The sequence below is a fragment of the Sapajus apella genome, unplaced genomic scaffold (assembly GCF_009761245.1).
Source record: "Sapajus apella isolate SASKATOON/1434 unplaced genomic scaffold, GSC_monkey_1.0 scaffold185, whole genome shotgun sequence".
In the NCBI taxonomy this organism is placed as follows: domain Eukaryota; kingdom Metazoa; phylum Chordata; class Mammalia; order Primates; family Cebidae; genus Sapajus; species Sapajus apella.
Window position 1 is genome coordinate 1,161,284 of NW_022437125.1, and position 12,036 is coordinate 1,173,319.

A 12,036-nucleotide genomic window follows, 5' to 3' on the forward strand; every position below is an offset into this window, starting at 1 on the left:
GCCTCTACCCTTGCTGGTGCACCACCAGTGACAACACTCAGTAGAGCAAGCTCAAGGGCATGAAGAGCTAGCTACCTCTTTTGCAAGCGGGTGCCACGCACAGGCGGGTGCTGCTGCATGGCACGACAAACCCTTGGACTGGCTGGATGCGTGTCTAGGGAAGTTCCCAGTCGTCTCTGTGCCCCACCTGCCCAAGAATCGAGCCACGGGCCACCTCCAGGGGACTTCTCCATGCACAGGAAGAGCCCGAGCTGCAGGATGAGCCACCTGGCCAGTGGCCTGGTGCTGGCGCAGAGCCACGTCCTCCAGGACTTCCTGATGCGCCCCAGCAGCACCGCAAGGAGGCCTGGAAACAGGGCAAGAGGAAGGCTGAGAAGGGGGACATGGTGGGTGCCAGCTCCTTCCTGACCCCGAGGACTCCCTGCTCCTCCATTGCCCTCCACCTGCAGGAGGTGGAGAGCGAGATGGATGGCAGCAGATGTTTCCCCAGGAAGGCAGACGACAGCCACAGGGCATGGCGTTCATGGCAGGCAGGTGAGGGGCTTCAAGGAGCCTCAACAGGCGGCCAGCCCTTCTGTGGCCTCAGCCACGTCTTGCAGTGGGGCCCAGAAGGCCTTCTGGGTGGGCCTGAACCAAGCCATCCCCTTCGCTGAGGTGCCTGTGATGCCATCGGCAAGCTCTTCCCAGATTGTCCCAGGCAGGACCTGGACCCCGTCTCGGATCTGTTAGTGCTGTCCCAGGGACACCGGCCAACCTCCCAGGCATCTTCCACGTTCACAGAGGAGCTCTTACCACAGTTATGGGGAGCAGGGGGCTCGTGGGAGGAGGGAAGATGGAACTGCAGGAGTGATGGAGGTCAGGAGCGCGGGACGCGAGTTCTTTGGCCGCTTTGGCTGCCATGCATCACCTCTATCCAATTCCAGGAGAGTCTTGAGATCACAGATGCAGCCTTTTACCGCAACAGATACTACTTTTCCAAAAAGCAACCCAGAATTTGGAAGCAGCTCTGTATAAAGACAGAAGAGAGTGTCGAGTGGCTGGACGTTAGGTTGGAGACTTTTTCCGGTTTAAGGATAATTTCTACGGCAGGATAAAAACTGCCATCAAAGAGCCACGGCCAACTATTTGTGGTGGTACAGGGGTGGTTCTGAGGCCAGCTGAATAGAGAATCATGTGGGAAAGCAACAGCGAACATGGCGGTGGAGTACAAACGGCACCACGCGTTGTGACTTTGTAGGCATCCGTACTCTGGAAGTTCCTTCCTTCCTTCTCTCCTTCCTGCTGTCTGCGCCTCCTCCCTGCTTCGGGCATCCCCACACCCTGGGCCTGTGCTGGGAGAGATACAAAGGACACCACTGGCCGTAGGTCGGGGGACCGGCACTGTCAGGGGAGCCTTATGACGTCAGAGTGGCCCCTGAGGACCAGTCCTGTGATGACCAGGTCCAACTGACCAGGCCCCTGCTGACCAGGGCTACATGGACCTTGACACCTGCTGATCATGATGTCCCACTAACCATGTCCCTACTGACTATGTCTCCACTGGCCCTCACTGAACAGGCCCTGATGAGCAGGTCTTCACTGACTGGGCTCCCACTGACCAGTCTCCCATGTCCAGACCACACTAACCAACTCTGCTGACCAAGTTTTCATTGACCAGGACCCCGATGATGACCAGGCCTTACTGATTGGGCTCCCCCTGACTAGGACCCTGCTGACCAGGATGTCACTGACCAGGCCCCATTGACAGCCACCCCCTCTTCCCTCCTCCCCCACCCCGCCAGACCCCATGGATTAGGTCCAGTGATCAGGCAGCCACTGGCTAGGGCTGCACTGACCAGGTCCCTGCTGACCAGTCACCTGCTGACCAGGCCCCTGAAGACCAGTTCGCACCAGGCATGAGGCCCCACTGACTGGGCCTCTACTCACCAAGCCCTCACTGACCACTGACCAGGCCCCCCTGATCAGGCCCTCGCTGCCTGGACCCCACTAACTAGGCCTCATCAATGAGACTTTCACCGACCAGACCCTACTACCCAGGACACCGGTGACCAGGCCTCAGTATCCAGGACCCACTGACAAGGCCTCCGCTGACCAGGCCCCCACTGACTGGGCCCAGCTGACCAGGTCTTTAACTGACAAGGCTCTGACTGGCTAGGTCCTTAACTGATGAGGTTCTGACTGGCCAGCTCATTAGTGACCAGACCTTTACTGACTAGGCCCCACTAACCAGGACTCCCACTGCCTAGGACCAACTAACTAGGGCCCCACAGACCAGGCCCCCACTGACCATGTCCCCACTGACCAGGCCCCCACTCAACATGTCCCCACTGACCAGGCCCCCACTCACCATGTCCCCACTGACCAGGCCCTCACTGACCAGGCCCCCACTGACCATGTCCCCATTGACCATGTCCCCACTGACCAGGCCCTCACTCACCATGTCCCCACTGACCAGGCCCTCACTCACCATGTCCCCACTCACCATGTCCCCACTGACCAGGCTCCCACTGACCATGCCCCCACTGACCAAGCCCCCACTGACTGGGCCCAACTGACAAGCTTCCAACTGACCAGGCCCTTAACTGACAAGATTCCAACTGGCCAGGTCCTTAACTGACAAGGTTCTGACTGGCCAGGTCCTCAATGACTAGACCTTTACTGACTGAGCCCACTACCTAGGACCCCACTGACCCAGACCCTCACTGACTAGGCCTCACTAACCAGGACCCCAGTGACCCAGGCCTTTACTGAATAGGCCCCTCTCTCCAGAACCCCAGTGATGAGGCCCCAGTGACCAGGTTTTTCTGAACAGACCCTGACTGACTAGACCCCACAAACCAGGACCTCAATGACCAACGCTCCATTGTCCAGGTCCACTGACCAGGCCCCACTTGATGAGGCCCCACTAACCACATCCACACTGTCCAGGTCCACTGACCAGGCCCCACTTGATGAGGCCCCACTAACCACATCCACACTGACCAGGTCCACTGACCAGGCCTCAGCTCTCCCGGCCCTCAGTGGCCAGGTTTCACTACCTAGCCCCCACCGACCAGGCTCCTAACAAGGACAACCTGACCAGGTCCCACTGACAAGTCCCCACTGACCAGGCCCAAATGACCAGGCCCCAACTGACGAGGCCCCCAACTTACCAGGCCCCACTGATGAGACCTCCATTGACTGGGCTCAACTGACAAGACCCCCTCAGACCAGGACGTACTGACTGTGTCTGCCTGACCAGCTTCCAACTGACCATGTTCTTAATAACCAGTCCTTTACTGACCGGGCCCTTACCCAACCCCCTACTGGACAGGTCCCACTGACCAGACCTCCAGTGACCAGGCTTCATTCTCCAGGACCCACTGATGAGTCTTCACTGACCCGGTCCCCACTGACTGGGCCCAGCTGATGAGGTTCTGACTGGCCCGGTCCTTAACCACCAGACCTTTACTGACCAGGCCCCACTCTCCAGCGCTCCAGTGACTAGACCCCTGCTGACCAGTTTCCCACTGACCAGTTCCCCACTGACCAGGCCCCAGCTCTCCAGGCCCCTAATGGCCAGGTTTCTCTAACTAAGCCCCACTGACCAGCCTCCCACTGACAAGGGCATCTTGATCAGGTCCCCAGTGACTAGCCCCCAAGTGACGAGGCTCCAACTTGCTAGGACACAACTGACCAGACCTCCACTGACCAGGACCAACTGATGAGGCTCCAACTAACGAGGTCCTTACTGAACAGCCCTTTAATGATTGAACCCCACTATCCAGGATCCCACTGACCAGAGTTCCAGAGGCCAGGCCTCACCATCCAGGACCCACTGAGGAGGCCTCCACTGATGAGGCCCCCACTGATGAAGTGCCCACTGACTGGGTCCCAGCTGACAAGCTTCCAAGTGACCAGGTCTTAACTGACAAGGTTCTGACTGGCCAGGTCCTCAATGACCAGACCTTTACTGAGCCCCACTACGTAGGACCCCAGTGACCCAGACCCTCACTGACCAGGCCTCACTAACCAGGACCCCAGTGACCCAGGTCTTTACTGAATAGGCCCCACTCTCCAGGGCCCCAGTGACCGGGCCCCCACTTGACCAGGTCTTTCTGAACAGACCCTGACTGACTAGACCCCACAAACCAGGACCTCAATGACCAATGTTCCATTGTCCAGGTCTACTGACCAGACCCGAGTTCATGAGCCCCCCGCTAACCATATCCACACTGACCAGGTCCCACTGATGAGGCCTCAACTTACCGGGACCCCACTGAGCAAACCTCCACTGACCAGGCCCCACTAGCCAGTCCTCACGGATGAGACTCCCCATTGACTGGGCCCAACTGACAAGATCCCCGCAGACCAGGTCCCACTGACTGGGTCCAAAGTGACACGGTTCCAACTGACCAGGTCCTTAGTGACCAGGCCTTTCCTGACCCGGCCCCCTTATTCAAGTGCCCACTGACGATGAAGCAGGAAATTAAATAATAGCAAGGGGAGAAATGCCAGATGTAGGTGATGGGGAGGAAGGCAGCAAATCACACTGCCACATGTGTACCTATGCAACAATTTTGCATGTTCTTCACATGTACCCCAAAACCTAAAATGCAATAAAATAAATAAATGGGGGAAAAAAAAAGATGAAATAATCGAATCATCATTTAGGACAAAGTAGTACAGGCATGTCAATTTCAAAAGATTTGCAGCAATCAAGACAATATTGTTTTAGCAAAAATTATCGGTCATGCCATTAAACTGAAATTATTTAAATGATACTAGTTTTATGTTTTTCCTTATAATTAATTTGTTCATCTGTTTGGTTTTATAATTATATAAAGGCTATAAGCATTAGAGTTTATAGTTACTGTTACGTTTCTACACGTACAATCTAAGTTGATTTCAGGATACACATGAAATATATTCCTCTATAAGAGATCTAAATTCAACATAAGTCTGAGAAACACTGGACTAAGCCTCCTCATGTCTCTTTGCTTTCGTGCCTGTTGTGACTGCTGGAGAACCCTTCCCTAACCCCTTGTCAACCTCGCCAGCCTGCCATGTCTGAACAGTACTTGGCAAACATGCACGATTCCCTGTGATGATGGCTCCTGTTCTGAGATCCATAGTCAATGTCATACAACACCAGTGTCCTGTCCTAATTTCTTTCATAATGCCTGTGATGCTTTGCTGCATACTTAAATGCACATGTTTACTTACTTCATTCACTACCTCTTCTGTCCCCAAAACAAAGGCCTTGTCCTGCGTGTCTTATTATGTGTAATTATTTCACACATCATAGCTGCTCAATAAATGTTTTCTGGAAAAATAAAACAAAACAAAACAAAACAAAAAACCAACAAAAAAACAATAGTTGTCTGTAATTGTTGCAGAATAAAGTTTACTGTGTTGTGTTCAATATCAAACCTAACTCCCAGGTCTGCTTGAAATTAACTAACTCCTAAGGGCATGTGCATTAACAAGGATTCCACAGAGTGATTTGGGGATCCAAGCTTCCTCTATGTTGTTATTCTAACCTCCGTTGAGTTCTCTGAGCCCTGTAAATTTATTCAGAAAATGAGAAAAAGAATGTGGAGAAGATTATCGCCCACCATTACATGCTTAGCCACTTGAAAAAAAAAAAAAAAATTAACTAACTCCCTATACAGCCTGCCTTATCTATTCTCCCCACTTTCTCAGCAGAGTTCCCAGGCATCTCAAGACTCCTGTGTTTCTTGTAGACCAGCTGCAAGGTCACAGGGCAAGACCACACCCAAAGAATGTGCAATGTGTTTCTCAAAATGCTAATTTCAAATGTAATGTACATCACAAGACATATTACATATTAATGAACTGTTCTTTGTTCTGGCTTCTGGAAACCCGTTAGCTGCTACATCATCCTGGATGTATAAAAAACACCCCATTTTCTTTGTCTTTTGCTTGGTTTTCAGATGTGAATCCACAGAGCCGGTGCACCTAAATAAAATCCTCCTGTTTCACCCGGTGGTCTCTCTGGTCTCCTAACATCAGCAACAGCCAGGCCACCAGTGACCAGGCCTCACTATCCAAGACCCATTGATGAGGCTTCCATTGCCCGGTCCCCACTGACAGGTCCCCAACTGATGAGGTTCTGACTGATCAGGTCCTTAGTGACCAGACCGTTACTGACCAGGCCCCAATACCCAGGACTCCAATGACCAGGTCCCTACTGACCAGACCCTGGCTGATCAGGTCCCCACGGACTGGGCCCCAACTAACAAAATTCCAATGGAACAAGTCCTTACTGAACAGACCTTTACTGACTAGGCCCCACTAACCAGGAGCCCAACGACCAGGCCACCACCGCCAGGCTTACACTGACCACGTTTCTATTGGACAGACCCCAGTGACCAGAATTCCACTGGCTAGGTCCCCATAGACCAAAATCCCAATAATCAGGTCACACTGACACAGCTCCCGCTGCCCAGGCACCCACTGACCAGGTCCTCACCGATGAGGTGATAAATGACTAGGTCCTTAACCCAAGGACCTCTGGCCAGGCCACAGCTCACCAGGCCTCCCACATACCGGGTTCTTACTGACCAGGCCCCCTTGTGAATGAGGACACAGTCCTTGGGGACAGTCAGAGAACCCCATTCACTAGATGTTCTCTGTAACCCCAACAACTGTGTCCTCATTCACAAGGCCTCCGCTGACCAGGCCACAATATTCAGGCCCCGCTGACCAGGCCCCCGCTGACCAGGCCACAATGTCCAGGTCACCACTGACCAGGCCCCTCAGCTGTGGTGCTCAATGTCCCCTACCTATGGCCCCCACTCAGCCTAGACTCTCCCCGCCCCATGTCTGCACCCACAGGCCAGGCCCCTGGGGGTCTTTTGGGGACAGGGTCCCTCCTCCAGGACACAGGGAAGGACAGCTGGCTTCAGGCTCCAGGCACCCAGCTTCATGCTTGCCCCCTACAAGCCCTTATGGCTCATCTCAAAGGGAACAGTGACGTGGTCTGGCACCTTTTGACGAGCTGCCATCTGGGGAACGGAGGGATGTTTGTTAGACCAGGCACCCTGTGTGCCAGGCCTCCCAAGGCCCTTCTCATGGAGTCTGGATCTGGAGACAGCATGGAAGCGGTGACATGACCAGCTCAGGACCCTCGAGGCTGGGCTGAGGACCACATGAAGACTCTTTGCTAGTTTCTCATTATGTACGTCTTTTTTTTTTTGTAGTGATGGGGACTTACTATGTTGCTCAGGCTGGTCTCAAACTCCTGGCTTCAAGAAATCCACCTGCCTCGGTCTCCCACACTGCTGGGATTACAGATGTGTACCACCAGGCCTGGCCTCAGTATGTCATTTCTTACCAGTTACCTTCCTCCACCAAGAACGCCCTAAACGCCAAGTCAGTGAGAAGAGGAAGATGGTTAAATAATCCATAGAAAGAAAGCAACACAGGCTTAGGACATGGGGGTGCCTCATGCTGCGAGGAGGCGAGGACAGAAGGATGGATGGACGGAAGGAAAGAAGGGCCGCTGGAGCCCGGCCACCCAGGGACAGAGGTGACCACGGACCCTCCAAGGAATGCTTTGCACCGACCACCATGAACGTTTCAGACGTCACCAGAACCCCAGTCCTCTGCTCCTGTCCCAGGCCCCTTTGTGGCCTTTGGGAGGCGGAAGTTGGGAGAGGTTGGGCGGAGCCAGGGTTGTGCTGTCGTAGGGTGTCTGGGGCTTCCTGCAGAGAGCTCTGGGCTTCAGTGATCCACCTACCTTAGCCTCCCAAAGTGCTGGGAGGACAAGCGTGAGCCACCATGCCCGGCCTCTTTGATCATTTTCACTCACCAATATTTCAAACTGACCTCTTCTATATGACCATCTCAGTCACAAACAGGCAGGTCATAAAGACAGACAAGTGACTGTGTTTTAACCAATGAGGGCCGGGACTTGAGGCCAAGGAGAGGTCCTTGCTCCCGAGACAGAAGCCTTCAAAGGGATGAAGGCATTTGCACTGGCAGCCCTGGACAGTGTCCCCTGCCCACCCGCCTTGGAGCTTGGAGCCTCCTTATGAAAATGAGGTCTCCTTTCCTGAGTTTGTATTTTCTTCTTCTTTTTCTTCTTCTTCCTTTGAGACGGAGTCTTGCTCTGTTGCCCAGACTGGAGTGCAGTAGCGTGATCTCAGCTCACTACAGCCTTGGCCTCCCAAGTTCAAGCGATTCTCCTGCTTCAGCCTCCTGAGTAGCTGACATTACAGGCGCGCACCATGACACCCAGCTAATTTTTGTATTTTTAATAGAGATGGGGTTTCACCATTTTGGTCAGGCTGGTCTTGATCTCCTGACCTTGCAATCTGCCTGCCTCAGCCTCCCAAAGTGCTTGGATTACAAGCATGAGCCACCGTGCCTGGACTCTTTAATAATTTTGAGTCACTGACATTTTAAACTGACTTCCTTACTTCTGTATGACCATTTCAGTACCCAGGGATTTCTGAGGCAGCATAAGTGTGACTTCACAAAAACAGTAGATTCTTCAACCGTTCGGCGACAGATTTAGAAACTGTCAACTTAATAATCGTATGATTTAGCTCAGTAACTATAGAAACACTGAAATTATGGCATTGCAAGTCAGAATCCCTTCCTGCTCTTTCATGCAGCAACTTTTGAATATCTGTGGCATTTTCCAGCCACTTGTATTTCCCTTACAGTAATAACAGCTTAAAATAGGTTGTTTTTTTTTTTGTTGGTGGTAGAAAGTGATTTATTTGGAGAGAGAGAGAGAAACAGGAGAAGGAGAGAGAAAGAAACAGCTAACTCTCACACTGAGTGAGGGCATCCAGAAAGATGGGATCCAGGAGAGGAAAGCAGCTTCCACACTGAGTGGAAGGGAACAGAGAGAGAGATGGAGTTTAGGAGGGGAAGACAGGCTTCCGCAAGAGAGTGTGGAAGGGGACCCCAGAGGGGAAATCCAGGAGGGAGAAAACAGCTTCCACAAGAGTGTTGTGGAAGGGTATTTAAACATGGAGTCCTAACAATAATTTTTAAGGTTTAATGTCCTGGGGGTCTTATCGGCAATACTTTTATTTAAAACACAGTATAAGCCAGTTATTCTTTCCGTCAGTATTTGAAAGAGTAGACACGATCTCTACCAACAGATCCCCCCATGCCTGTTTTCATGACATACAACCCTGAAATTTACAGGCATCCCTGAGAAGTGTTTGAGTAAACCAATGAATCACAGCGGAGTCTCAATCAGTTAACAGTGTAGATCCATTAAAAAAAAAAAAAAATCAGTTAGCAGGGTAGATCCAGTTCTCCAAACTGGAAAAAAAAAAAAAAAAAACAAAACCAAAACTCTCCTAAGAACCGACGCCGGGTGTGTGTTGTCACTGCTTCTGTGTTTTCAGTCCCGATGGACTGACTCCCTCTCCTCCTCGGAAGACACGTTTGCTGAAATCTTCAAGCAGAGTTTCAAGACACTTGCAGGAAGAGGCAATGCTACTCCCGCCTCTAAGGGAATAAACATCGTGTCAGAGATGAGCACTGTGTCCTCCCCCTCCGCATGCACCCACATCCTCTTATCTACTTGGCTGTGCAAATTGATGGCAGCTGGTCCTCCAGCCCCTCCCTCCCACGGCCAAGATGCGATCCTGAGTCAGTCATCCCGTGCCTCGCACCCTTTCAATCAGAGAAGCTGCGGCTTACTGAAAGGAGGAGGGGAGCAGGGAGAAATGCAAAACCAAGCAAAGCCTAAAGGCACAAAGTTGCAAGGCTGCTCTGTGAGAGTTTGCAAACAGAGTGTGGGTGGAATGCAAAGCACCCCGATCTACGAGAGTCAAAAGGGACCCACCGCGGGCTCCGGCCAGCCAGCGTCTTTGAGACCCTTCGTGGATTTTGAGGTCTACAAAGTGTGCACAAAAACACTCATGCTTCCAAAAGCGAGAAGGCGAACGGTGTCATCTCATGATCCCAAACCGATCATGGTGGCGCAGGCCCGGCGAGCCTCTGGGGGCAGAGTGTGCGGCCAGCCTGCCCGCCAGCGCGGAGCTGCTCGCTCACTCGTCGTCCTAGTCATCATCGTTCCTGCCCTGGCTGGCCCAGCTGCCACCAAAGAGCTGCGGAGGCGAAGACTGCAGGGCACCCCCACCATCTGGAAAGCGTACTCTGGCCATGGCAACTGTTGTGGCTGTGGCAGTGGCTGGAAGGCATCAGGAGGCGGCTTCCAGGTGGCGGGTGGCACAGTGGGCACAGCCTTGAAGCTTCTGGATAGCAAGTTAGCCTAGCGGGCTGGGGCAGGGCCTAGGCTTCTGCGGCTTGCTGGGCTGGGCGTGGGAGGAGGCATGGATCACGTGCACTGCACAGACGAGGCTGGGGGGAGGCTGCAGTGGCCGCCGCAGCTCTGTTGACCCCTTGGCACCCGCCCCGATGAGCCCTGCTGGATGCACAGGCTCAGCACCTCATGCACCTGCTACAAGATCTTGCCTGGATTCTCCAATGAGAAGTGCAGGGCCCAGGTGTGCATCGCCACGGCCGCTGGGTGCTCATCCTGGCGCCCCTCCCTTCACGGGACTCCAGTTGATGCCTGCCCAGTGTCCTGGGAACTGCGCCCTGGGATCAGGGCTCTGTCTCGTAGGTTGAGTCAGAGGCCACAGGACGTGCCGTGCCGTAGGTTGGTCGGGTCTGCAGGAACACCATCCATGCTCACTGCTCCCTCTGGTGGCCTCTGAGGGAGCGAGTTTCACCGTGGAAAGTAGAAAATACGTCCAGAGGCCCTGGAGCCGCCTGGAGCTGTGGGGCAGCTGGCTGGGCGCTGCCCTGGCAGCCTCCACACTGTGCCAGTCGCTGCCTGCTGAGAGAAGTCGGATGCAGGTGCCATCGGGTCAGGTGATGTCTCTGGGCTTGCCTCTTGGTTATGATCACAGCGCCCGGCAGGGCCGAGTTACAGGGCCTTGATGGACCATCCCACCCCACGGTCCTGGGGCCATCCACATTACATGTGGAAGGTCCAGAATCCCTGTTCAAACTTGAACCACAGGCCCCTGACGTCCAGGCCCACGGCGGAGCTTGGGTAGGGAGTTCCAGGGGAGGTACCACCAGGCAGCCCATGGTCTGTCCTGAGTCGGGAACGGCCTGGCCACATCCTGAGCCCCCCGGGGGGCCCCAAGAGAATAGCCTACCCCCTGGGCTCTACAGAAGTCCTCTTCTGCCTCTGGGCCTCAGCCTCAGGGACAGCCTGGGTGGTCCAGGGTGGGGGAGGACAGGCTCTTGTTCAGGAGGGGCCGCCTGTAACACTGCTGGAGCTGGCCTGGTGTGCTGGGGAGGGCCAGCCCGTCTCTTTTGCAGAGGGCCTTGTTGATGGGGGACGCTCACAGAGGCCTGGGTGCCGGGGACCCTCACTCCAGTTTCGCTGAAAGGAAAGCAGACGTGTGCGGTCAGCTTCTCCACTGAGCCCATTAGGTCCTCACAGGGCCGGGTCCCCCAGACCTCGGTCTCTGGAGTCCCTGGGGTCCCTGTGTGTCTCCCTGTGGGAAGCAGAAAAGTTTCTTTTAAAGTTTCCTTTCTTGTTAAATAAGTGTGCCAATTTAAGCCCTATCCTGTGTAGCTGGTAGACATGCCGTGTGCTGGGTGTGCTCACAGGCATGTCCCAGCTCTCCATTGCTTTTACCTGTTTTAGAAAAGTTTCAAGTTGTTAGCCAATGGGGTTTTAGTTTAGACTGTGAGGTCTGGCTCCAGCCAATGGAGATCAGACACAGCAGTAAGGACAACCCCAAATGCGTAAGGAATAAATTTGTGCGTATTCCCTTTGTTGTTTGTACTCTCATGGCAAGATGGCTAGTGAGAGTACCCTTTCTGCAGCCCAGGAAGTAAACATTGCGTTGCTGAAAGATCCTTTGCCTCAGTGCTAATTTTTCTTTGTGGTACCGAGCATCTATTTCCATCACTCCCGAGCCTGATGCTGTGGACGCTGCTGCAGGTGGCTGATCCTGGAGTGACAGTTGTGTGTAGGCTGGGGTGGGGGAGCTGGCGGGGCACCTGGCGGGGCACCTGGCGGGGCACCTGGCGGGGCAC

The 12,036-nt window shown here is 53.8% G+C and overlaps 1 pseudogene; it reads right to left on the reverse strand.

Annotated features, from left to right (window-relative positions):
- Positions 1–9,005: 9,005 nt before the first annotated feature.
- Positions 9,006–11,584, reverse strand: LOC116543267 (annotated as a pseudogene).
- Positions 11,585–12,036: the final 452 nt, after the last annotated feature.